Source organism: Astatotilapia calliptera, chromosome 4 (genome assembly GCF_900246225.1).
Source record: "Astatotilapia calliptera chromosome 4, fAstCal1.2, whole genome shotgun sequence".
NCBI lineage: Eukaryota > Metazoa > Chordata > Actinopteri > Cichliformes > Cichlidae > Astatotilapia > Astatotilapia calliptera.
The window spans coordinates 26,229,633-26,252,180 of NC_039305.1; the positions used below are offsets into that span (position 1 = coordinate 26,229,633).

At 40.9% G+C, this 22,548-nt stretch overlaps 1 long non-coding RNA gene across 3 annotated transcripts in view; it reads right to left on the reverse strand.

Moving 5' to 3' along the window:
- The window catches only part of LOC113021272 (uncharacterized), a 48,815-nt gene that overhangs the window by 25,514 nt on the left and 753 nt on the right, over window positions 1-22,548 (reverse strand). For 2 of the 3 annotated variants that reach the window (XR_003272272.1, XR_003272269.1), the window contains exon 2: window positions 21,840-21,986. This is a non-coding gene — a long non-coding RNA (uncharacterized LOC113021272). Of the gene's footprint in view, window positions 1-2,309; window positions 2,379-21,839; window positions 21,987-22,548 lie in introns of those variants that run through there. The other variant, XR_003272271.1, reaches the window with a different exon arrangement.

Genomic DNA, 22,548 nt, shown 5'->3' on the forward strand with positions numbered 1-22,548 from the left:
AATTAAAATTGCTTAGAATTGAATTGAACTGTATTGTCAGTGTCTCTGTTTTAGCGCCACAATAGATTGGTGACAGCTGGGATGTGCTCCAGACCCCCATCAGGGACCTCGAATTGGATAAGTGGAAGAAAATGGATGGGCATGAGTGTCCTCATAAACACACACCTGTTGTTCTCACTCTCGCTCGTTCTCTCCTGTTGCCCTCTGCTCCTCAGGGGGTTTTCTGTGTCTGTTGGAAGTTGATCATCTCTTGCACTCCTACCTCTCTTCATCTTTTCACACAGACTACTGAATTCTACCAATAATGTCACTCTTTTGTGGTGATAAATAAATATAAGAGGTACTTTCAACTGTCCCCTTAATGCCCGAGGGATTGTCACGGCAGATGGATCCGCATGTTTGATTTGGCACGGCTTTTATGCTGACACAACCCCCCCATTTATCTGGGTCTGTGACCCCACTGAGGTTGAGCTTGTGTCTCCTCCTGAAATTGAACCAGGGCTAACCACAGAAGCACCAATAAAATCAATCATAAAATATATATACAATATAATAAAGCTATAACTGTATGAATAGATTGTGTATTTGAGTTCTAGTTAAAGAAAAAAAAGCTTTGAGTGTTTAGTTAGAGTAGAGAGCAACTAAGTCCATTTAGCATTTACCAACCCTAGAACTGTGTCCTGAATGTCTGTTGGACATTATGCATCACATTAACCACAATACTGTTAAAAGTATGCAGTCCTATGGATGGAAACTCTGCATTCACTCTTCAAATGTTTTCCTGAATTGCTCTGACTTGAATGAATACTCTGTAGAGTTCCACTCAATTATATTTTAAAGAGAAACACAAACCCAGCCCGTCTCTGTGCTGTATGAGCAGACTCTTCAAAGGCTTACCTTTTTTCTACTTTAGAGGTCTAAGTCATCATTAACTCTCGCTCTGAACCCAGTTTCCCTAAAAACACCCTGAGACAGAACAGCGATCAACAAATTTAACTGAACTAGTGGTAACATTTTATAATACAGCCAGGAGGTAAAAGTGTAATCAACCCTGTAATTAAATGGAATTTCAGTGTATTTTATTTGAAATTAATTATATTTAGCTACAAATACTTAAAGAATACAGAGGTAACTGGGCAGTTTTTACAGAAAACAAATGAATAATTATAGTGTAAGTAAAGTACTGCAAAAATAATTTTAGGTAGTGTGCAATTTTATGGTAATTTCTTCCAGAAAAACAAGCAATATTTCCCTATTTTATATCACAAATATACTTTTTGGGTCACAGGATGTATTATTGGAGCCGATTAATTTTGTCTCTTTATGTTTTTTTCTTTTCTTTTTGCAGATTTGTTTAATATGCATTGTCTTGATTTGCTCGATGATGTTTTATTATTCAATTATCCTTTTATTTGATCAATGTAAGTGTGATAAGGACTGTTCTGCCTTACCGACTTCCAAAAATAAATAAATAAATTATGTAAAGATTTGCAGGCCTATGTGACCTTATCATGATGGAGCCAAGTCTAACTTTTTTTTCCTTTCACAATAAACTGTTTGAACATAACTGTGAAAAAAAGTAGAGGTAAGCAGTGTCTGTGAAATACCTGGAAGTTAGATAAGATAAGCCACTCCACATGGGCTGCGCCCTTAACAGCGTATTTAAAATGGGGAGATATTGCTTGTTTTTGCTTTTTGTACTTAAAATTACTTAAAGACTACTTTAATTAACCTACAGTATATTTGCAAATATAATTTCTTTGTTTCCTGTAAAATTCTGACTTGTTACCCCCTTATTCTGGTGGACCTGTCTTTAAGTATTTGTATGTAAATAATAATAAATTATAATATCAAATAAAATACATTGAAATTCCATTTAATTACAGAGAAGTTACAGCTTTTAGCTTATTATAAAGTGTTGTCAGATTGATACAGTTAAAACTGAGTCTCTCACTACAATGAAAAGCCAAAAACAGCTGCTGCCATTAGCAAACTGATTTGTAGCGAGCTCAACACCTCATTAAAACAATTTACTGGCTTCAGTAACAATAAAACCTCCTTTGATTTTTCTGAGCTTTTATGGCATCCAGCTTCTGTAACTTTACAGTTTGGAAGTTATGCAGACAGATCTCTATGTACATCAGTTTTTTTTGACAATTTTGGAAAAACAGAGCCTTTCTGTGTGGAGTTTGCATGTTGCATGTACTCCAGCTTCCTCTCAGAGTTAAGAAGACATGTTTGTTATTTTAACTGGTGAGTGTAAATTAGCCACAGGTGAGTTTGGGAGAGTGTACAGTTGCCTGTCTCACTTATTCAGCCCTGCGACAGATTGGCAACCTGCTCAGGGAGCATCCTGTTTCTGTGACAGCTGGGATAACCTCCAGGCTCCAAGACCCTAAAATGGACAAGCAGTTAAAAAAGTGACTAAATGAATGGACACATATAACTCCAATTAACATTCACAGTGATTGCTGTGTGATTACAGATTGACTGAAAACTGTGTACCCTATCCAGAAAGAGATGGATGGAGTTTCTTGAAATGTCCAATAGAGGGCGCTGTTACACCAGAAATGTTTTACATCAAGTTCCAGGCGTCTGAAACTGGGTTGCCACAAGGCCTTCATTCAATTCTACATTTATTTCTCTGTTTACATTTAGGGCCACAAGTGGTGTGGGAATTCTTTCAGCGTGCTGTCGAGTGGAGCGTGTGCCATGTAAGACGGAGTAACACGCTGCACCTCGGTCAGAGTGTCAGAATGCATCAGCGCTCTGCTAAACTAAGTGAACTAAGTGTTCTTCTGGTATTCTTTGACTCAGAAAACTGCTGTGCTCGGCCAAATGCCTGTGGAAGACAGGGTTGACATTTCCTACATTATTTTTTATTGAGTCTGACAGTAGCGGTTTGTCTGAAGTGTAGTGTTCGCCCCTGAGCCGCTGTGCGGAGAGGCCCAAGGATGGAAAGAATGTAGATGTAGTGCTTTAAGGCTCAGCAGGTACCATGTTGAGTGATAGTCAGAGGTCAGGATGCTGGCTGGAGCAGCTAGCAAGCTATTAGACTGTAATGAGAAGTCACAGGAGAGCTTTTGCTGGGTTTGTCCCGCCTGTCTGCTTGGCTGCCTTCACAGTCTCAAGTGGATGATGAAGAGAGATACTCTGGCGCAGTTTAAGACCTACAGCAGCAATGCAAAAAATATACAACACATTACTGCTCTGCTTGAACTCTTTCACTTCCATCTGAGGCTGGCCTCAGATGTGATGCTAATCTTTAACTGTCATCATTTGGACTGGCACTGCTTTGGCAACTTGTTTGTACTTGTCTGAAAGGGACACAGATGTATTTCACTGGAAAAAAAAATATGAATGTGGTATGAAGAGAGTTTGCTTGGATAAAAATCTCCTGAGAAATAAAACAAAAAGACAACATCTCGGCTGGAGGGATGCGTGATGTAAGCGGGCAGATGGCAGAGAGCCTGGGCAATGATACTTCAGAATCCAGCGTATAAACACGCTCGGCCAAGCTGCAGCCGCACACTTTCTTTCATGAGGTTTTCCGAAGACGGGATGTGAGAAATCTCAGAGGTTGGTGGGAGCAGACCACCTGGTTTTGGTAATCCTTGAAAAACACAAGCGTGAGATGGTTTGCTTACACTGAAACTCGGCACAGCCAGTTTTCTCCATTTACTCACAGGGCAAAGATTTTCCAAACAGCTGCGGTGAACAGAAAAGAAAAAGGGGAACTTAAAAAGTGTTCTCCAATCAGAGCTCTAAAACCCCATATACTTCATACTAATTTTGGGGTTTTCTATCCTTTAAAATAACATATGTGCGACAGTAACACTTTTCTAAATAAGGAAATGTAGCATATGTCAGAGCTCTTGGTGTGACATGAAAGCATGAGTGTAAATTATTCTCTGACATCTGAAGCAAGTGGTTTAAGAACATGCACTCACCCCCACTTGCTCCATTGTGCATGAAGAGGCCCTGCACAGCAACTGGTCCCTTGACACCCTGGGGTCATGACCCCTGGTGGCTCAGATGTGTATTTAGAAGTCAGGCTGCTACTCTGAGGGCCTCAAACGTACACTCCTCTCCTCGTAATCCATCAACACCCCTCTGACAGAGAAACCGTGAACACTTGTGCGTTCTTGTCATGAACTCCTACAGAACATTAAAGATTAAAACAACGGCATACTTTTTTATATCAACCATTTCTGAAATCAGCCATCACATTTTCATAACTTCTCCAGCTACATGTCCAGAGACTCATACGCACGTTGCAGGAGTGGTTTTAGACAGGCACCAAAGCCAAAACCTAAAACCTTCAGCCGTGACACTAAACACATTCCAGGGGTGAGTCCCACTGGACAAGTTCAACGCTGACAGACACATTCTTCCATCGGAGTCACATCAGCAAACCCAGCTGGGCTCTCTTTTCAAGCCCGTGACCTTTCTGACATCCTTGGATAACAACAGCGCTGCCACTAAAACACAGGTGTGGATGGATTGAGATACAGGGCCTCTGTTCCAAGTTTTGCCCACAGGTTTTTCAAACCTAATGTGTTGAGCATGTTATTTTTGTTGGAATGGGACCATTTGCTTTGGAAACGTGTAGGAGACGTGGGATGACAAACGACATTTGGCTCTAGTTTTCATTCAGCTGTCTGTTGAATAATGCCGATCTAGATGCGCAGTACAACACTACACATTGCACAGATGATGTAAGACACAAGTCTTTTGTTGAGTTTACCAGCATTTGGCAGAAAAGGCTAATGGAAGATCACCTTGCTCTGATTTAATAGCAGTGGCCTCACAAGCTTCATACAAGCAAACGTGCAAGTGTTTGGAGTGTGTGAAATTATTCTCTTATGGATTGACCATAACAAGTCTTACATTTCAGGTAGCTGCAGACAAAAATAGACCAAATGATTGCTGAGTGTGACTGTCACTTTTATCAGCTGAATGCTAAGCTTTGTTAAAATGTTTTACACCTAGCTGATATTACACAAGTTAGCTAAGTCAGCTAATTGTAGCTAAGGTGTGTTATGAGTATGCTACGGCAAACTGTTAATCCTGTTTACATGGACAAGAACTGAAAGCTGGTCTTTGAAGTAATGCTGGATACTGTGTTATAGGAATTCTCATAGATATTAGCTATACGTCAAAAAGTATCTAAAAAGAGCAGAACGTTTCCTGAAAGCCCACTTGAGCCTGGTTAATAACTCTTGATCCCTACGATAAATAGATATTAAAAAACATTTTTACATTGTGGTACAAAAAACGAGGTTAGTCTCTATGAATAACATCAGTTCTTCATAACAACTGTACGTGACGAGAGAAATTCTAGTATTTTATAGAGCTGTTAGTGCTAATTAGCATGTACATGGGTGTTGCATCCATAAAACTGATGAATGCAGAATCATAAAAAAAATGAAGCTTTTGCAAAATTCTATCTAGTCCTGTGAAAGACCAAGTACACCCGTACTGATTCTGTAGGAATTAGGATGGTAAGTAGCAGCCAGGTGCTGATCATCTGATTTTCTCCATTAATTAGCCGTCAATAAATGTCAGCGCCTCAATAAAAGCAGCACAATTCAGGTGTGTGTTAACACAATGCCACAGTCTTTCCAGGAATGGATGTCCCAGCAAACTGACCCCAATGGTAGACCATGCAATGCTGAGAGAGACTGCAAAGAACCCAAGCGCGATATCTCAGACTCTGTCAGTCTGTTACATATTAAATGTCATGACAATGCAAATGGAAAAAGACTAAACAAGTATGGCTTGTTTCATGTATGGCTTGTTTCCCAGGAGGAAACAGCCCAGGTTTGCAAAGAATTTGAATTCTAAAGGTTTGAATCAGAATAAACCACAGCACTTCAGTTTTGACTCAGGAGACAGACAACCTCTCTACTTTTAAGTAGGGCTGTCAATGTTAACATGTTAGATTTATGCAATAAAATTTTTTTTAACGCATTTAACTCAATCTGGAGTGCAGAATGGACAAACTTTGGACAAACTGCCCGAAATGCATTGACAGAGACATTTCAGGGATTTTGAGATGGGTTAATTGCGTTAAACAGACCTCAACTCATTGTATATGTTGCAGTGAAACCATAAGAGAGGTGTGCATTAAAGAAAATGTCCACAAACCTCAATGAACTGAAGGAATCTTTTAAAAAAGACCAAACAACCATATGAGAGTCACACAGAAAACCATTACTTAAAGTTATTGCTGCTAAAGGTTTACCCACCTCTGGATTTGTGTAAATATTAATGTTCAAAAATATAAACAGTAACATGGATATTAAGGTATTCTTTTAATGGTAGGGTAAGTAGTAAGATCATTTTGGAACAGACAATCCTGTGTCGCTGATTCAATTGTTGTGCTTGTATTTTTCAGAAACTGATGTTTTGATTTTGTGACAACACCCAAAGTCTTTTCTCTGTATCAGTACAAGTCCCGCTTTTCACCATCCCAAAGCTTAAAGACCCACTTATCCTTGTTATACGCAAGTCCATTAAATTCTAGTGAAATGTTGTGTGTTTATTTTAATCTGTTTGTGTGCAGGAGTGACACCATGAAAGTTGTCTCTTTTAAATGGCGTGTGAACTCTTACCAAGGTGTCTCGAGCAGTGTTAGCCAACAAATCACTTGATGTGTGCTTGCAGTGTGTCACGGTGCCAATGATCAATGAGGGGATCTCTGCTGACAGACCCGCTGCAGCTTCCCTTTCTCTTTCCTGGGGATAAGTGTCCAGTGATGGGAAATCCAGGTCACCTGCCTACTCAGCCCCCCACACAGACCAAAATGCAAGCATGTGACTGCTCACGTAGACACCCTATAAACATACACACAGGCATTTGCACAAACAGCTACCATGAGAATTGTGGGACCTATAAACTTGGCCAGAAACGCTTGAAAAATTCCTTCATCAGTGATTAAGTAACAGCTATGACTGATGCCCGTGGGTGTAGCTCTTTGTCATTGTGACGTTGGAATCCCAAAGAGAAAGTGTAACAAAGGGCAAGCACGTTCTGACAAGTCCTGTGTGTTGGCATAAGTACTAAATATTGTTAACCAGCTTCCTCAGAAACAACAGCTGTCTTTAGCTAGAGTGAAAACTATTTATGAGCAGCCAAGACAGCTTATTGACTGTAGGCTTTAAAGATGGAATGCATTTTGTTTGGTGTGTGTGTGGGAAAAAATGGTGAGCTATTAAAAGACTAAAGATATGCCGATTACAGCGAGTGTTTTTCTCAAAGGCTCTGGTGTCTGTGCTTATTGTTGCCGGTCCAACAAACCGACCAGCCAAGAAAAACAAGTATGAAACAGAGGAATGTTTATGTTTTCTAACTTTGCCTTTCAAGCTGTGAAATGGTCAAACAGATTCCTGTTTTTAAGGAGAAAATCTTTATTGCTATTGGCTTCATCTGATAATTTTACACTGGAGTCAGGAGGAATTCGGAGGACGGGGGTGGCGTCCAGGACAATACTAATAATGGTTTAAAGTAGATTTTGTGAACCACACATAACAGGACTGTAAGCTTCTCACGTGTTATCTTCAGGACCAATGTAAACTCTGATGTGATTGTGACACATCAAATCTGTCATGAAATCAGTCACCTTTTTTAGGGTGTGACAAACAACTCCTGCTGCTATGTTGCCGCCAGCTAGCTGACAAGACGAAAGGTTTGAGTCAATCCACATTTACAAGTGATGGCAAACACAAACTAGTACTAGAAAATGTCTTCTCGTGAGAGAAACCCTGGCTCCAAAAAGATTATTATATATATATATATATATATATATATATATATATATATAATGTCTGTGTAGCTTCTGTCTAGGTACTCCGTCTGTCCCCCCCCCCCGGCAGCCTCGCCTCTGTCAGTGCGCCCCAGGGCAGCTGTGGCTACAATGTAGCTTGCTATCGCCAGTGTGTGAATGTGTGTGTGAATGGGTGGATGACTGAATGTAGTGTAAAGCGCTTTGGGGTCCTATGGACTAGAAAAGCGCTATACAAATGCAGGCCATTTACCATTTACCATTTTAACTTTGGAAAGAGGGTCAGCTAACTGATCTTGCAGTAAACGGTAGATCTTAGAGGAAATACCTTTACCAAAGGGCGATCTCGAAAGCAGTGCTTCCACAGGGCTGCCCACAGGACAGCTCATTTCGATAAAGAGCTGCGCATTTGGACATATCTTCAGAATTGACTGCGCTGCAAATGATATAGCTCAACAATCTGATCGAAGCTCAGGAAACGTTTGGTTCTGCAATCAAATAAATGTGATACATAGAGGATGGCGGTGCCAAAGCAATTCAAAATCTTTTATTTCCCCATTAATTGGTGATTGTTATTGGCTGTGAGTTTGGATGGGTATCTGTTTCCTTGTAACAGACTGGAGTGTATATTTTAGTGTATATTTTGCCTCTCGTCCTATGGTAGCTGAGATAGGCTGGGACTTTCTTTGTTAATCTAAGAGGATCAATTATTTTCTTTGTCCACGAGGGTTAATCCAGCTCCTCCTGTGGTTTCACTCTCTGTATCACTTTAATTTATGGCTAAATAACTGCAGGCATCATGGTTTTGCTTCCGCAAACTAATATTTATTGCACCACGTTTCTTTTAGATTACATGTATATGCTTCTGCTGTTGTTAATATGTTCATCATTTATATAACACATTTTTATGATGATGAAAGAGCCACAAATGGCAAAAGGACTGGCATTTATATAGTGCTTTTCTTCTCTGTTTGGTTTTAATGACAATGGTACCAAAAGCTTTTGGTCCAACTTCTTTGAAGAAACTGTCTTTATTTTTCACACAGATCCCTGACACTCAGATCTTTTATTGTGATTAGGGTTGGGACCTGGCAACTGATTTCTAATTGCGAAATCCATTAAAATCATATACCCCCAGGCTTATTCATTCCTTTTATCGATGCTGGCATGTGTTTTTGGTGTAACCACATTGCAAAACCGTTGACGTCAAATGGCTGACAGTGGCAATTTCGCACACTTGAGTCATAAGCAAAAATTTGTGTTCAGACTCTGTGATAGTGACCATAACTAAATGTAGCTCTGAGACTCAAATCCTGCGAACGTTTAGTTTTTCCCCAAACAGATTAAAGAATCAACAAGAGCATCAGAAAAAAGGACTAAAAACACAACTGTTAAAGGCAGTGGTATGAATAAATATCAATCTTTAACTGTGATTGTGTTCGCACGTGTCTCATTTGCTGTTTTAATCGCCTAACGTAGCCATAAAGCCTACACCGCACAATGAAGATATTCAGTAAAGTGGTCATCCCCCTTTTCCCTGTGAGCCAGAGGTGAGATCCAGCCAACAGCCTGGACCTTCCTCTGATCTGATCATGCTGGACTTAAAACACACTCACGTACACACAAACACCAAAGTCATTGAACATGTTAACAGCGGGAACAAATGTTGGCAATAAAGACGTCAGACAGGAACTGAGTGGAAATAAATCTTCCTGAAGGAGATGATGAATAGCACAATGTGTGAAGCTGTTCGGCCCGTGCAAGCGGCCACAGACCGGCTCTCAGCTGTGACCGGAGAACATCACATATTAATTCAAGCTACGCCGTTCAAACAAAACCACCAGTTTTTCATCTGTTCTCAAACACATGGGACCATGTGCACATGTGTAACAAAAGACTTTTTAGCCCTTCTGCCCTTTCTGTGCTTGGCAGCCAAGTCTCCATCACACGATACCAAAATCCCTGACACGCTGCACCAGCTACATGGGATCGACAAATACTCTACTGAATTCTTTCTTTTGTGCAATTTAAGCTTTGTGAAGTCTCTTTTTCATCTTTCTAAGCCCCCGACTTTCTGAAAAGAGTCATGTGAAATGGAAGTAAAACAGACAAGAAGTTCAGATAAAGCAAATCTGTCTGAAGTCTGTTGTGCTGTGAATCAAATCCCACCGGTCTATTTAAAGGTTATGTTCAATGACGTGTAGTTGAAACGGTGCAAATTCAGCCAGTGTGGTTTCTGTGTGCCACAGGAATAGATCACACATTGTGATCGTTTACAGACACAGAACAGTACTTTTGTCCTCTACCCGTCTAGTTTACTCAAAAATGTCTAAAGATAAGTTGTCTGTTATGGGTAAACACTAGGGGTGCAACGATACACAAAATTCACGGTTCGGTTCGGTTCGATACTTTGGTGTCACGGTTCGATATTTTTTCGATACAAAAAAATGTTCATGCATTTTTAATTTGTCATTTATTAAAATTATAAATATATATTTTAACTCAAAAGTACAGTTTTTAAATTTAACCCTAACCCTTGTGCGTGTTTTTTATTTTGACAGCGAATGCGCACCTGCGGACCACTTATGTGCAGCCCTGGTTATTTAGCTCATCATATTGCAGCCACAGAAATTATTTTGTCCATGAAACCATAAAGCTGCACTTTCTTTTTGCCTTATAGTCTGATTTGTCATAACTTCTCCGTTTTGTGGTAAGCTTTTCTTTGGCTGTCACTTCTTCACCCTGACCTGTCTTATTTGGCTCAGCAGAACTGAAATGCTTTTACACACTCACTCACATAAGCTCAGCGATTCTCTGCGCGATCAACCTCTCACATGTGTAAGCTGCGGGAGATTTCACTTGTCATGTTTGCATAGTAAGCTAACGATTAATAAGACGATGTCAGAGGAATTGGTGCACAAATTATCATCACTCACAGATCAGTGCTGTCGCTCTCTATACACAGTTCGCACGATTGCAAAGTGAAAGCAAAAAAACAAGCGCAAATTCAAACGCGACTTCAATATGTCACATATTGACAGTGGCTCACCGATGCCAATGACATAATTACCCAGCTACATTTCTGAAAAAATGCAAAAGCATTGACATATATTTTTCCTACAATAGCCCGACTGAAAAAAATCGCTAGCTCCAGGACGTCGGGCTAGCGATATTGTGAGCCCTGTATCTGATTGAGGAATCACTCATCTTTGGAAAAGAGAGTTTATTACAGAGAAATGGCTCTTTCCAAAATAAAAGCTATACTATCCGCTTCTTCTGGGCTATATTCTCAGCAGCACAAGGAGAATCATGTGCTAACAGCTGTCTAAATGACTCGGCTAAAGTTAGTAGCATGCTTGTTGTTTTTGTCTTTGCACTAGGATGATGTCGGCGTAAATGTGCAGTCATATTCGTTGTGTTCCCACTAGTGCTTTCAGGTTAATCTCGTTGAAATGACCTTAACGCCACAACACGGCAAATCTCCGTTAACGAGCTACCGCCGATCACTCCGTGCATGGGGCTAGACGGCCAACACGTTAACGAGCTAACTGCGCTAACACACTAGTTCACACCAATGTAATTGAGCATTGCATGGCACATCCAACATACTGTTTTACTTTAGTCCATGACTCGCTTACCTTCAGGGTCATACGTCACATGAAAACCAAAATAATTCCAAACGCCAGATCTGAATGAGGTTCAATTTGCCTGTTGCAAGTAGAGCTTAACTTCTGTCTTGCTAGCTTGCCCTGCGCTCTTCCTTCTGACTATGCTGTCTGTGTTGAGCGCTCAGTGGATCTGCGCTCGACAGTGCAGCCTAGGCGGAGTAGTCGAACACAGATTCACTGAGCGCTCAACACAGACAGCATCGTCAGAAGGAAAATTGATAAAATAAATTACAAATGTTGTATTGTTCGATACATATGCGTACCGAACCGAAAGCACTGTATCGAACGGTTCAATATCGATACGAATATCGTTGCACCCCTAGTAAACACAACACTGATTCATTCCTGAGGTGCATTTTGATGTTTGATTGATTCACAGGTGAATGTTACGTGGTTAAACAGACAAAAACCCACTCCTCTGAAAATGGTCAGGTACAAGGAAAAACTGGCCAATATGCAAAGAAAAACTTTCTCCAGAAATCCTGGAGAACTACTGCTCACGTCTTCTTCTAAGAAAATGACAAAAATCTCCTTAGAAAAACTAAATATAAAGATGGAGGCTTTCACATGGTCCTGTACATATTTTTATTCTTGATCTCAAGTAGATGCATGATTCAGACTTCCAAGTAATCTTTGTTTATCTTATACTAAGCTTCATCTTTTTGTAACGCAAGCACTTTGATGTTCACTACCTTTCTTTTGATTGGCTGCCACTCCCAAAACTGAAGGTTTGAACACCAGCTGGGTGGGGATTTGCTTAAAGCAACAGCTATGTGCTCGGAATGAGCTCATTAGGAATATTGTCTCCCACAGACCAAACTGAGTGAAATCTGAGCTTTTGTTTCACAAGGATTATTTGTTCATAAAGTGACATCATTATTTGAAACTTTGGCCATGTTTGATATTACCGTCTACATATCAACAGTGTTTGTATGTCAGAAAATAAGAAATGCAAAAATACACCTTTTAAACCAAGGTTATCCTGTGAGCTAACATGCTAGTTAGCCACGTTATCAGCCACAGTGTTTTATGATCTTTTCCCTAATTTGTTTAATTTAGTTTATCATTTATGAGCAATTTTCCTATCTATGCCTCCAATTTTCTGTTCTCTCAAAGATCGGTAACTTCTTATTGGTCACTGATGCAATTTCTTGTGCCAAAAGGTCAACAGAATTGTACTTTAGTTGAACTTTTATAGCTTTAACAACACCCAGTGTGTGTGTGTGTGTGCCCTACTCACTTATATGTCTTAACTATAAAAGAATCTGCTCTGTGTGTGTGCGTTCCTTTGTTTGACCCTGCACAACGTATATTTTCTTCATCCATATGTGAGTGAGGCGGCTGTGATTAGAGGGTGCCACTACAGCGTTCCCCTCAGGCCACTTCACCCTGTTATTTTCCCCTCATCAGCCCGCGCTCTCTATAGGGAGGGTGGGTCCGTGACCTCCCTCCCACGCACAACCACGAGTGAGGGAGGCACCCGTTTCACACAACCCCCTTCTTAAGTCACAGCAGAGAAGCGGTTGAGGTCACAGGCCCCCTTCTGAGTCCCTCACATCCCCTGGCAGAACTCCACATTTCTCATAAAGCAAAGCTCATCAAAATCCCCAGGCCTCCATCCTGAATCCTCCTTACTTTGACACAGACGGATATCGTCACTGTCTTCCACCCGGACTCATGGAAATCATCAAAAGCGATAAACTGGTGACACCGGGGCAGGGTCAAAGCAAACTTTTGAGCCTTTGACTTCAATTCCCTTTCACCTTCTGAACCGCAAGAAATACGTTACAGAGACAAGGGGAGGCCAAAACCGGTGACATGAGCAATATCTCTCGCAAGTGTTCTTTGGCATCCTTTCTTACTTTTTGTCGTATTTTTTAAAAGTCTTTTTCTTCTCTTCTTGGCTCTTTTTCCTGCTCTCTTCCTGCCTCTCCATTTCCCAGCCAGCATTCAGGAACTTTTTAAAAACAGGCTTCAGCGTAAAACAAACAGCCCACGGCCTTCTTTAGTCGAGCTTCCCCATGAAGGCAGGGAACCAAGGAGGGAGGGAAAAAAAAACAGTAATAGATTCACTAGTGGAATACATGTAGTACTGAACATCTGCTGGAAGTTTGAAGTTTGGGTTCATGAGGCTTTAGGGGAGTTAAAACAATACTGGACTGTAGAGTTGTGCACAATATCAGCACAGCGACTGGCGGGCAGCTCACAAGGGAATTTATACTTCTGTGTTAAATCTGTGCCCTGCCTACCTCGTAACCACAAACCCTTGTGAAGAACTGACCTCACATGCACATCCCTGGAAGCATAACTACGTGTTGCCGGTAACTGTTGCGATTGGCCCGTTCAGTACTCTTCATTCCTCCTACACATACTTGGCTACTTTGTCGCTGCAGTTTGTGAATTTCAGCGAGAGAATAACACTCATCGCCTCAATATGAGGACTCTCAAATGTCAGCAAATTCCTGGAGGGAGATTGCCGAAACTATGGGAATGGACGTGAGGGAATGTGCAAAGAAAGTGGAAAAACTTGAGGGACAAATATGTTTGGGTCTGAAAAACAAAGAAAAAAAGTCTGACCACAACAAAGAGAGGGGACCAAGGAGGGAAAAAAGTCCCAGCGTTTAGATTAGACTCACCGCAGAAGTCTAAATCAGCCATAAGTCCTGCTTTCAGTTATTGGTGCTGTGATGCTCCCTGGCCAACCATTCAGACTCCTAAGAATCTGGACTCTTTCAGAGCCTTTTGGTACGCAGCAACTACAGTAACTAGAGTAAAGCCGAGCTTTACACAACAATCTCCCCTTGAGATAATCATGTATGTATGAGCTGTAGTGCTGTTGTCACTAGAGCTGATAAAACATGTACTTTTTAGCATGCAGCTTGCTCTGTGAAGCAGTTTTTCCCATGGGAGACAACCTTTACATCAAAAGTCCAATAAGGGTCGCAGGGTTTCTGTTTAGCTCAGAGTGACTGATTCAGCCGCTGCTCACGGGGCAGATTACCATACCAAATGCAGGGGTTTTCACCTTCAGGCGTGGTGGCATAACCACTAAAGCCCTTTTGAGACAGACAGTTGTTTTCTTTTCGATGATGGCATTTTGTCAACCAAACATAGGTCAGTTATACATAAATGTCATTTGTTTGTATTCAGACATCCCAGTGACAGTGCTCGACAGAGCTGCTCACAAGAACTGTTCGCTCTGTTCGCTCTTTTCACAAAAAGAGGTGCCATATATTTCTATGTATTTCTATTATAAAAGGGCTGATTAAGTGCCAGCTTAGCACTGGCACAACAGTACTGTGGGACCCAATACTGGAACAACTGATGTTTAAAAAAAGAAAAGAAAAAGAGGTTAATGATTTGCAGATGAAGCTGACAGATTGTGTCTGCCATTCCTTTCTTCCAGCGGAGATGACCTTATTTATGTAAAGTTCGGTTGATATGTGGATTTGTTCTCATAAGGTTCTCAACAGTGCAGCAAAATAGACTTACTGGCAAAGATAGCATGTTGGTGAGAAAGAGTGGTCTATGTGTGTGTGTGTGTCTATGTGTGTATGCGTGTCTGTGCTGCACAGTGTTGCAACAGCTGCCTCTTGCACACAGGCTCAGGGACAGTGAGCTCTCTTCCTGGAAATGTCAAAAATGCCTAATAGATAAATACTTTAATATTGTTCCAAATTAAGAACCAAGCTGATGAAGACGAGAGAGAAGCGAGAGTGGCCGCGGAGCTCATTCACATATGCGTCACATATGAAATGATGTCTGCAAAGGCCTTATTTACCAGATATAGCCAGATAAACTGTACACTGTTGTTTTCTTTGTCTTTTGTTTAACATTAAAGTAGTGCTAATCAGTGGGCATGCAATGACTGTGACTGTGAATATTGAGAAAGGGCCAACTTTCTCAGCTTCTCAGTAAGCCTACAGAAAATGATCAGTCAGTTCTGTAGTTCCCCGTGACTCTGTTTTGTTTTGCACGGTGGCCCCGAAAGGTCAAAGGACAGAAAATAGAAAAACACTGCAAAATGAAAGTTGAATTAAATTAATAACACAAAATGGAAATAAACAAACAAACCTCAACTGAACTGTCTTTGGTGAGGTAATAGCTGTGGAACAGCAAACATGCATCTACAGTATTATATGAATAATCATAATATTATATATATAATTCTCTGCTACTTTTAAGTGTCCCAGTTTTTTTGTTTGTTTGTTTCTATTGTGTTTTATTCAGTTTTAATGTGTTTTATTGTGCAGTGGATTTTTTTTTCAATAGCTTTCCTTCTATTTCTATGTCTCTTCCTAATTTCTTTTTCTTAAGTTGCAGTGTTTTTGACCTCTTAGGGCCACTGCAGTTTTGAGTTTTTATGCTTTTTATACCTTTTTAAAGAAAACTTTTGGATTGAATTTTGGCTTTAAACCAAGCAGGAGACACAATATCAACAGTAAAGATGTAAAAAAAAAAAAAAAAAGCTCAAACCCACAAGATGACTTAAAGAAAAAGTGTAACTATTGAACGTTTATCTGGAAACAAATGTCTCCTAACAAACAAGTAACGTGAACTGTTAGAAACTGCTGCTATTATTGAATTGTTAGCAGATAGAAACACTGTGTTACTGATCATACATTTGCAATGTTTTGATAGCTTATTGTATATTATAGAAAGATAAATCATTTTTGGCTCCAAATCAGCCTTACAGTCATATAGATTTTGACTGAGGCCTTTGTTGAGGCCTAAATTTATGCTGTTGAATTATTTGCTTAGGGATAAGATTTGGCATGCTCACTTCTGGACATGGATTAACTTCTTCTCTGCTCTCTCTCTAGTTTTGTCCAAAATTTATTCAAATATCCAGCACAAACAATCGTGCCACAACAACCCCCCACCCCCACCCCCCTCCCACTCTATCTACTGCAGAAGTGCAAAACAAAATAGTCTCCAAAAAACACCCAACTCCCAATTGACTGTCTGGAATATACACTAAACAGCCTCATGGAAGGGAAGAGGAAGGCACACGACAATGATGTGAGAATATTTAATCAGCTCATGGAAATTTCCTGCATCCTGCATTCTAGCGTCTCTTCTTCGTCTTGTTCTGAAAACCACAGAGCATTCACACAAAAGCAGGTGCGAACGCGCACAAAGAGAAAGTATGAAATGGAAAAAAAAAAGTTAAACGGAGATACTTAAGAGTAAAAACAAGACTGGGCGACAGCCTTGCCACCTTCAGAAGCAAACCGCAAAGCAAAGTGGCACACTGTCTGTATTTCTGAATCTGAGAATTGTGGCTGAAAGTTGACATGTGATTGAAGCTGAAGCACAAATCTGGGTCATACCCCACCTCGTGCTGCTCATGCCCCCACAGTTTCTGCAAGACAACTCTGAATACAGTACAGCTGTTTTTAACTCAGTTTTAGGAATCTTACTGGGGTGTGAGTAGTTCACACAAGGACATTTTTCTACAAGGCCACGTCTGCCACGTCTTAGCTGTCACTTATTACTCAGCTGTTGATGTCTAATATCATAATGCTATGATTCAGGCACACACAGGTTCCCACAGTCCGATGTATTAACATCTCACAGGCATCAGTTATTCCCCAAAATGCATTTTCTTATAAAGAAGAAACATCGGGTCTGTTAATATCACAACTATGATGATGGGAATCCAAATACAGTGCGAGGCCAGGTCTTACATCACTTGAGAAAAAAATAACTACAGGCAGAAAGTAAGTGCGCACATATCTTTTTGACACCATTCACACCGTTGCTCTGTTTCTTGTTCTTTGTGTCTTTATCTCATTGTTTTCCTCGTAGATAGCGGCCTTGGTAATCTCTCGGCCTTCCACTGAGCATTAATCAACCACGGTTTACTTTAGAATGTAATCCCCATATTTAGCAAGCACAGAGTCCTGTTAAGTCCCACGATCCGTGGGAAACTATGATACAAGACAAGAGGAGTGATAGTGAAGATGCAGACGCCCTGCTGGAAGAGAAACATGACTTGTTTGCAGCTAGCTGACTTATCTTATCAGGAATCACCAGGTCTGCAGAGTCTCCCCAGAAGAAATGAAAAATACAGGTTTACAGTAAATTAAGAGAACCTCAACCCTGCGTGCTCGTACCTGTTAAATTTAAGGTCTTCTCAACAAGCGGTTCTCACATTTTGGCTAAAGCTCTGCTGTGGTTCCAGTGTTTTCCCAAAGTCTGTTACCTCTAAACTCTACCAACCAGCTTACAGCTAAGTCTTAAAACCCTTCCACTAACCATAACAAGACGTATGATTTTAACCCTAAAACCGAAACAGACAAACAGGCCTTAGAAAGGCTGTGAAAAAAGAATTGTGTAGTCAGGACATTTTTTTTAATTCACACTATGATTTTTTTGTTTATTTATTTATTTATTTTTTTGCCTTTCATTTCCTGTGACAAACGGTAACTCACACTGTCGGACGAGTGGTTCACAAGAAAGCTGCGAACCCACAGTCTGCCCGTCCTGCGCAGACACGTTTTGAACACAAACACAAACAAACACACAAAGTTTCACATGCACAGTAAATGTATTCTTATCACTGCGCTCTTTGGAAAATAACGTGAATGCCTGCATGTGATAGAGATGCAAAATGTACCTACCAAAAAAAAATAAAAAAGACTCAGAAGGATGCTATCATTTAAACAAATATTTTATTATTATCACAGCGTTTCCGTAAGAAATTTAAGTTTCCTTTTTACCGAGGCATTAATCACAATCTTTCCATTTAACTGTCACATGACAGCCTAAAAGATATGACCTTTGTGCATGTGAGCAGGAAAGCAGTGAAACTGTTGATATAAATGAGTGAAAACTGGCTGCCAAGCAGTGACCTACAAGGAGTAAAGTGCTGGCATGCAGTACCTAAAAATACTGGTCAGCTGAAAAATAGGTTATGGATATAAATACTTGACCAAATCAACCTAACTCTGATATTTGATTAAATTATCTGAACAATATCCAGTTTTATATAAAACTGTATTAAATAACTTTAAACCCCCCAAAACATTTCATTCAAAATTTCATTTTAAAGGATAGTATATAATAACTAGGGCTACATTCCCTCTCCCTATACTATGTATACATATTTGTAATGTTTTTTAATCACAAACAAATTGTCCTTTTTTGTGTCTGTTCTTTCTATGATACCTTCAGTTAAATTTTGAGAAAGTTTAATTCAGTCCCAACACATACTCACATTTAATGCTTGTATACTACTTCCTGCATTTGTGTGTATGGCATGATCTGCATCTCTAGAACACCAGAATCTAGGGGCTCAAGAAACCATTGTATCACACCGATATCTACAATACCAGCAATTTGTGGTGCTAATAAGTAAAATGAAAATAAACATGAGGGGTATCAGCTATCAGCTGTTACCAAGAAATGACCCAAATATGATTCCAGCAAAAGATGCCCACGTGATAGCCTTGCCAGCTGGCCCCACACTTACCACAATGCTAACCACAGGACTCAGCAGGGTTTGCAGGGCATGGTGTGTTTAGCTGTGCTCGTGTAAAGCTAGAGCGAAGAGGACTAACTGTCTTAACAAGTAAAGTTAGTCGTAAATAAGCAAGTGTGTGTGTGGTGTATTTAAACACACAAATGCATACATGCTCCTTTTAAGACTCAACTAGGAGGAATACAAGCATCTGCTTTCACCTCGAATGCCGCGATCACAAATAAAAAAAAATAAAAAAGAAGTATGGCGTCAACTAACACACTCTGATATCACTGCCCTCGGATATCACTGAACTGAATGTGAGCTCATTATGAGCCGCCTGCAGCGCTGCTTTAATCAGTGAACGATCGCATCTGTCGATAAAAGCAGTGATGGATTACCGAGAGCTCACAGTAAACTTCCGAGCAAAAGAACAAAAGCAGTGAAGCCAAACACATCGAGTGAAACCACACAGATAGTGAAAGAAAGAAAGAGGTGAGTCTCTCGCTCCATCTCCACGGTGACAAGAGGAGTGTTTTCTCCAGACTTGGGCCGGTGCCTATGCGAACGCCCTCTGCTGACCTCACAACCTTCCCGTCGATCCCCTCCTCGTGGACGTCACGCAAGGCCACAGCTGCATCCCAAGTCTGAGGAAAACATCAGTTTGGGCTGGGGAAGGCTAGCTCTTTTTTTTTTTTTTAGATCTTTGGAAAGCCCACTTTTTAGAGGCCGAAAACAGCTTTTTGCCTCAGAGTGCAGCGTTCGTGCCCTGTCACCCTGTGGCTGTTCTTCATTAGAGGGAGGAGGAGGATGAGGGGGAACACGAGGGCTGGATCGAGTTTATATCTACAGCTGGGAGGTCAGCTTTCCTCTGGGACAATGTGAGGATATGAGTGTTCGATGACAAACTGTGATAAGGGGCTATGAGTGTATGTGTGTGGGAGGCGTGGGGTAATGGGTACAAGGGCAGCCAGGCTCGTTTTTTCTCACTCCCGGTTTGGCCACGAGTCTTCAAAAGCCTTCTGATTTAATTTAAGGTGTGAAAGTGCAAAGGAGATCCCTTTCCTCTCCATAGATGCTTAGCTGATAGAGTGATGATAAGAATGAGCGCTTCCTCCGTGAGAAAGATTAAGCTGCTATTTTACTCAATAAACAAACAAGCTGTGGGTGTTTTTCGGGTTGTTTTCTTGGATGATGCGCTTTTGTCGGGCCCCTATTCTTAGGTCTGTCCAGTAACGTCCCCTCGCTCTTAAGCTCAAGCTCGTCTCACTGCGTCACGCGGATGATGAATCAAATTCAGTTTCCCAGCTGCCGCGTCATTCGTTGTTTGGACACAAGCTGAAAACAAACCTACTCTGACTGTTTACGGGCTTTTTAAGGACTCGCCTTGATCCTGGTTGACCTCAGGCCGCAGACTTCCAAACTGTTTACACTCCCTGCCTCTGTGGCTTCTGCACGCGCACACAGACTTTTGTCAGTCACGGTGCCGAATAGCACTTGTGAATTTTGAATAAGCAGCTCTTACAGTATGTACCGGCCCCGTTTCCTGTGCAATCAGAGGAAACCATGGGGGCTCATCGCTGGTCAGAGAGCCCATATGTTTCCTCAACTGCTTTCAATAAATGAGCACACAGACATCCGTCTCTAGGTATTTTATCTGCTCCCAGAGCCCACATCAAGGCCTTGGACTGTCCTCCAAAACAATAGGGCTCAGGAATCCCACTCTCTTCTTCACAAGAAATCAGGCAGTAATTTAGATAGCTCTATCTCTGTGTCTAGACACACAAGGCATGCCAGTGGTATCACTCTGTGAAACAATGCAGTCTTAATTGCTTTTCAAGTGATTCTGGTTAATACCACAAACACTGAGGGAATTGCAACATTGTGTAAGGGGATTTGGCCGGTGTTTGCTCTCCATCATGTCCATCAGGCCAGCAGCCAGTCGTCGTTGCATGAGGGAGAAGAGAGAAAGAGAAAGAGCTCCTCTACCGTGGAAGCAGCCAGTCCATTACAAGGGGATTTTTTTAAGATCAAATGTATCAGCAGTAAAATCAAGTGGGTTAAGCGACACCCACGTCATTCCTACCCCCCACACACGCAGACCAAAACTAGTAAATAATGACTTCCTGTCAAAATGCATGGCAAGTTGTGTTACTTCCTTTTCATTTCACTTCTCGTCTTTCATGGGGACTTGTAAAAATCCCATTGGACTGTTTCCAAAATCCCAAGGAAAGCAGCGTTTTAGTCATAATTAGTTGGAAAAATAGCAAAAGGGTTAAAGGAGAGGTGGGGGTGGTGTGTGCATGACTCTGGAAGGTTAAATATGTGTCCTCTGAATCATTATACTTGATTTAATTTGTACTGAGTGGGTAATTCTAAGGTCTGCTGATTTACAGCAATTTACTGCAAAGTGTGAACCCTTATGTGGTTAACCACCCATTACTGTCTGCTGCTGTTCTCGACACAGACCGGTGGATAGCACCGGAAGGGACAGGTTTGGTCTTTTGGTGAAAATGTTTTTAATGCCCACTGAAACAAAAGGCATCAAAAGAGAAAGAAACACAACCTAAGTGATCATGGGAAACTTTTTTGAGTGGTAAAATAAAAGTGAGGTTTTATATGCAAAAATAGAGCGCTGCAAACCATAGATACAAAATTAGGATTTGCATTAAAAAGGAAGTTGCTCTAAGTTAAGTTAACAACTCCTGACATCAGAGTTTCATGCATGCATAAGGACTTTTTTACAAACAAACATGCATGCAGATTTGCCATTTCCAAGTAATATATAGTCCTGGAGCACGGCCATATTTCCTTCAGGGAGGTAACTTGTTGTCCAGACATGCACAGTGTTCCAAAACAGCACATCAACAGCAAAAAACAAAACAGTGATGTCATGGGAAAATAAAACAGGCACACCCACCTTAGAGTGGAGTGCACTGGTGGCAGAATGACGCTTGGTACCTTCTCCGATTCTTCGGGAGGAAAGCGTGAAGAGCCAGGAAAAGCGCACTCGTAGCCTCAACACTGGAATTCTCCGACACAATGAAAACAGACACGGAGGCTCCAGCTGTGCACAGAACAGACAATGTGACAGGAGGAAAAGATGTTTACAAGTTTTGGAATTTCTACAGACATATATATGTTAAACAAAACAAGAACAAACAGTTTTTAAACAGTTTTAAGACTAAAAATTCATGAATTCTCTGAACTGCATTCATGTTGTTATACTCAAATTTGAGTCAGACACTGGACTCTGAGAAGTCAGAAATGATTCAAATATCAACTAAAACAAATTTTTCTGTTGGGAAATGCAAGTAAAAAAGGTCACGAGGTATCCTTTGTTTTGTTTTTTAACTTTAACTTCACCCTGTGAGACGAATGAAGAGTTACAATCTAACAGCAGAATAAGAATAGAAAAGCGAGCTGTGTTTGAAGAGGCCAAAGAAAGCCAGGACTGCACTGTGTGTGGGAACCTTTAAATAGCTTTGATGGCAGCCTGAGAAAACGTGGAGGAGGGTACAGTTCTCTCAGGTTGTGTCTTCTTGTAACCACTGAGCTTTATGGGAGATATTTGGGCTGTCAAATGACTAACTTTGCTGCTTTGTTAGTCAGCGTGCTATTGTCGGGCA